We start from the raw sequence: 6,119 nt of genomic DNA on the forward strand, positions 1-6,119 counted from the left end.
TTGTTTCCATGGCCGAAAGCCATCTGAGTGAGCCATGCACATTACGGAGGCTATTTTCTTGGGCATGGAAGTATACATTCCTTTCTCATATCCTTTGAGTAATGCAAAGAAACTTTGGTTTAATCATGCTTGTTCCAATGCTATCAAAAACAAGGAGAAGGCCTACAAAAGGTGCCGGAGCCAACACACCCCTGAATCTCATCATTTTTATGTTTTTGGCCAGAATCGTACTAAGTCCCTTCTTTGCCCTCCTAAAAATAATTCATCCATACTAAATGCTCTGAACTCTCCAACTCGAATTCTTCCCGCTCCTTCTGGCACCTTGATAAATAACTTTCTAACAGCTATATATACCTCATCATCCTTCTCTTCTCTCCTCCACTCTGATGACTCTGTAGCTATTTCTTCTACTGAGAAGCAGATCTCTTTGCTCAGACTTTCTCATCCAATCCCACCTTAGATGATTCCGGTGTTGTTCCACCATCCGTTAACCCCTTTGACTTTCTCACGGCTAACGTTGAAATTTCTTCAACTGATGTATTTTCGGCCATCACCGGCCTCAATACTAACAATGCATATAGGCCTCATGTGGTCCCTGCTGTTGTTCTCAAGAACTGTGCTTACGCCCTGCCTAGGTAAACTCTTTTGCCTTTGTCAACTTGTACCTTCCCTTCTTGCTGGAAGTTTGCTTTCATTCAGCCTGCACTAAAGAAAGGTGACCATTCCCAATCTTCTAACTATCGCCCAACTGTTTTAACATGTATCTCGAAAGTTTTTGAGTTTCTTTAAAGAGTTTTAAAGCATCTTTCTTATGACAACCTTCTTTCCGATCGTCAGTATGACTTCCGTCAGGGAGCTCCACTGGCGATTTTCTCACCTATCTTTCAAACTCCTGGTCATCCTCCTTTCGAGACCCTGGCGAAAGCCTTGCCGTTGCACTTGATATCTCAAATGCTTTCGATCACGTCTGGCATAAATCTTTAATTTCCAGTCTGGCCTCTGTTGGTTTCTATCCCTCTACCTGTGCCTTGATCTCTAGCTTTCTTTCTGGTCGCTCTATAGTTGTTGTTGTAGACGGCCACCGTTCTTCTCCTAGATCTATCAATAGTGGTGTCTTTCAGGGTCCTGTCCTATCACCAGCTCTCTTCCTTATATTCATCAATGACCTTGTAAGCTGCACATCTAACCCTATTCACTTAAACACTGATGATTCCACCCTTCACCTTTCCATTCGGTTCCTGCAACATCTATCTCAGAAGTTACTTCACCAAACAAGGGATGAGGCTATGGCACACCTAACGTCTGACTTGACTCGCATCTCTGACTGGGGTAAATGTAATTTTGTTGTTTTTAATGCATCAAAAACTCTGTTCTTACCCCTATCAACCTGACAAAATCATCCACAGGAGTACCCACTAATGTTTAATATTATTCAGCTCAATCCTGCATCATCTTTAAAGATACTCTGGGTTTCATTCTCTCGGGATTTATCTTGGAAGGATCATATTACCTCTCTTGTAAAATCGGCTTCCAGGAGATTGGGTGTGCTAAGCCGACTCCGTGCCTTCTTTACCCCGGCACAGTTATTGACTTTATACACGGGTTTTATGTGCCCCCGCATAGAGTACAACTCTCATGTGTGGGAAGACTCCCTACATACAGCTCTTCTAAATAGGGTGGAGTCAAAGGTTTTTTGTCTCATAAACTCTCCTCCTCTTACTGGCCCCCTTCAACCGTTGTCTCTTTGCCACATTGTTGCATTTTTATTTCTTTTTTATCGCTAGTTCAATGGTCACTGCTTCTCTGAACTATTTGCTTACACTCCTTCACCACTACGACGGGTGCTACACGCCCATCTAGCAACAAACCCTCATCCCTTTTCTGTCCAACTCTCTAATGCAAGAGTTAACCATTACTCCCACTCCTTCATTTATGCAACAGGTCAAATCTGGAACTGTCTCCCTGTCAGTATTTCCTACTGCCTATGATCTCCAGTCTTTCAAATGCAGTGTGTCCAGGCATCTCAAAATGAAAGGATCTTGAATTGGGCTCTTTGTTGTGTTGTTTTTGTTTTTTTCTTGGAGGGAGTGGTTTGTGAGCTCCTTGACTTTGGTTCCTTCTTCCTTGCATAAAAAAATAAAAAAAATAATAAAACTACAAATACTTTGCGTAAACACTGTTGCTTTCAGATGGGCAGAGGAGGGAAAGAGTGTGGTGGGGTGCATTGCATGGTAGGTCCTTGTCTCACGCCTGGAAACATAATTGACTGGAAATTCAACAGTATTATTTGCAGTCTGGCAGTGTATTTAAAACATATTAATGTCTAATTAACCAGGCACACTATTTTCATTGAGACCTTTTGTTCATTTAGGTTAGAGTTACTTGTAATGTGAAAGCACTTTTCTTGGCATTATGTACATTCAGGAAAATTATTGGAAGTGTTATGGTCAGTGGGGGCGCCTTGTGGTATATGGAGGCGCTTGGTGATAAGTGGGGACACCCTCTATTCACTCATGATGTAATGCACCTTCAAGGGACTCAGAACTAGCAAGCCAAATGGTTTCTTGTCCGGATATCATTACTGTGTTGAGCGGTAACGTATTAATAAATGTATGCCTAGTGTTCAAGAGAGAGTTTAGGCGCCCCAATTACATGTGGACAGTCAGTGTTTACATCCAAATGGGTGGCTAGGGAATATTGTCACATAAAACCACTTAGGGGACAGCTACTGTTAATTCACTTTCAATACCTGGACTGAAAGCTTCCGTTTCATTCACTTCTGGTAGGGCGATGGAGGATAGGGAGAAAACATAGATTTCACTGATAAAGATTATGCCGTGTTACTCCATGCAATGTCGTCAATGAGTGGGTAAGGCATTTTACCAGTTACAGGACTATTATTGGAACATGTGAAAGTTCGTGGCTGATGTCAGCCAGTGGCCTTGAGTGGGCTAGAACGTTCGACTCCTTGGTTGATAATCTGCGCACTGACCCATGCACAATAGCTGCAGGTCGTGTACTGATAAATTCAACTTCTCTGTCCATCTTTAACCTAAAAACCACAACCGCAATTCCTCGTTTCTACCTTTTTGTCCACTGGGACTGACTACCATCTGGGAAGTCTGACAACTGTGTCATCACTGGTAAAGATGCGTAGTGTTCTGATAAGTGTATGTGCATATATACATATACACATACACTTTGTTTTGCATATGCCTGGATAAACAAGCTAATAGATAGCTCCACAAACTGTTGATATGAAAAGGCCATTATGGCTGAGGATAAGGTGAGTCACAGGCATACCCTGGTACATAAGGGTGGAGACAAGTGCTTTAATTTTGTTTGTTTTCACCTAAACGATCTGGACCACTCCTATAATGTGAATACTAAGTTAAGGTTGCATGAAAATAGATAAGCATTAGCAATGAGGTAAGAATGAGTTTCCTTGGTCATTAGTAAAAGTAGGCTCTCCATTCAGATTACACTTGTTCATCAGTTAATCTGAGATGATTTAGGGACTTTTGTCAGATTAAAGGGAAAAAATGTGTTTTAGTAACCTGTCTCAGCCACTCGGGTACTCTGGATGATGAATCACTCTGTCTCCTAATGGAATAATTTGAATGTGGTGTCTCAAGCTCTACCAGATTTTTATTTTGTTATGCGTCTGACACTGGGCAAAGGCTTCACAGCCTGTTCCCAAGGTCCAGTAGTCTTCTTTTACCATACACCTCCACGTGTCACCAATTCCACGCTAACAGCCACTGTACATACCGTAGTGAATACATGCTAAGGCTGTCTCATACAGGACCAGTGTATTGGTATCATGAGTAATGGGGGTATAATGTCGACGGGTCTTTCGGCAGGTCAGTAAAGTCTGGTCTATAAAATTAAATTCCTTAAACTGTTCCCTGTCCTAACCGGGATTTGAACCTGGGTCCATTATGACTGCAGACCACCTCCCTACCGATTCAGCCACCGTCTCCCTCCAATGTGCTGTGATGATGGGCAAGGCAGAGCTTTGTGTATATTATGATACAATACTGAGGCAGCAGGTGCTTTGTGTCTCGCCTAGGAAGCCTCCTATGTGCTATGTCGGAAGCAGGGAGCTGTACATTGATCCTATGGCAGTAATATCGGGATGATGATACAGGTCAGGGTGCTAGGGGTTTCGCAGTGGAGAGTTCAGTCTGTTCCTCCTTCAGCTAAGCATTCAGGAAGTGTTGGAGCATTGCTGGGGATAGTGTCATTTGTCTTTGCAGATCTTGGCCAGATGCTTCATGCAGAGAAATAGAATTCACGCTTGAGGAGAGTAAGCCAAGGTTGTGGTTGAAAACCCGTAAAAGCTTGCTTAGTGGACTATATCTTCAAACATGCAGTCCTTTGCTGGAGTGGTGTGAGAGAATCCTAGCTTTTGGTGGTCGAGGTTGAAAGCCTTGGGTCAGATATTCTGACTGATCTCGGTTGCATTTCTAATGTATTATGTTGCAGACGTTGAAGTGGGTTACTTAGGGCTATATTCTTAAAATAATTACAGAAGCATGTGAAGATGACAAAACATTATAGACTTTTTTTTTTTAATCATTGCTGACAACACTCTGAAATATGTGTTCTGAAAATAATAATAAAATAAAAACAAAGGAATGCTTACACTTTGAAATTTTCAGTTTTAATAGACCCGTCTTGAGTTTTGCTGACAGCCCGTCACTGCTCAGGTGTGCAGGTATCAGTAGTTGGCAGCACAGCGTAGGTGTGTTCCGCTCTAATCTGATATAATTCACGCTCTGTCAGGTGTCTGGCTTTCCTCCAGACTTGATGCACGGCTCTATCATTGTCTGATTTCACTCTCCTCCGTTCTCTTCTCGATCCACTAAAATTACCTTAAATCTTATCATTATTCTATCTTGTTTGTGCATAAAATTGTTGTTCACTGTAAATGCTCCCTATAACTGTTTTCGTTTCCTTCAAGCCTACATCTTGAGAAGATGAAAAACACATAATCCCACAAAAACACAGTTTCGATTTCTGAACCATATACACCCAAGTAAGCTGTTCCAGGTTCTGTCTGCCTGCGTGTCCTGGAATATATATATATATATATATATATATATATATATATACACACACACACACACACACTGGCAGAGGTACCCGGCATTGCCTTGGCCAAAAAGGCGAACACTCTAATCCAATTGAAGTTCTAGTTCATCTTTTCTTTCTACTGCAGCAAGACCTTGTACCTCTATGCTTTAGAAAATGGATTAAAAGAGACCCAGGAAGTTTCTATTTCAGCTTTCGCAGACTAACGCACAGTATTTGTGCGCATTTGTTTACTATTACCAGTGACCTCAAATGACCTCTGACCAGTGACCTCAAATGACCTAGGAGATCAACCTCACATAGTCATGTGAGTCCCCGTGCCAAAAATTGGGCTGCTGGGTCCAGTCGTTCGAGCATGTATTACCGGTGACCTCAAATGATCTCCGACCAGTGTGTTCAAATGACCTCGGAACTGGGGAGAGGGGATTACCCATGGCCATACCAAAATTTTGTGTGTAATATTTGCCTTCAAAGGTAAAAGATGAGTTTACAACTCACAATTCAATTAGCTTGATAATGTTTTCAGAAGGAATACCATCAATGTTACTACCCAAAATGCTTGGCAGGAAAGTTAAAACATCATCAACAGGGACATTGTGAATAATGATTTAACATCAAAGCTGACTAATTTGTAGGGGTACATGACATTGAGAGATTTTAACTTCCTTATCAAATATATAGTTTGGCTCCGATACGTTGATGATATCCTGTGCTTCTGGCCTAACAGCCTTCCCATTGATGAATTTCTCCTGAAATTAAATTCGTTAGTTCCATCGATAAAGTTTACTCATGAGGTGGCAATGGATAATGAACTGCCATTGTTGGATGTAAAAGTTATCAGAGACCAAAATGTTTTGAAGACTAAGGTATACAGAAAACCTACAAATATTATGTCATATGTGCATTATTATGCGAACCATCACATTAATGTAGAAAGATCTGTGTTCATATCCATGTACTTGAGAACTTGTAGAATTTCAGACCCAGAATTTTTAGATGATGAACTAGAAATGATTCAGAGT

The sequence above is a fragment of the Coenobita brevimanus genome, chromosome 70 (assembly GCF_032717465.1).
Source record: "Coenobita brevimanus isolate Jiangsu-jjx chromosome 70, ASM3271746v2, whole genome shotgun sequence".
Classification (NCBI taxonomy): Eukaryota; Metazoa; Arthropoda; class Malacostraca; order Decapoda; family Coenobitidae; genus Coenobita; species Coenobita brevimanus.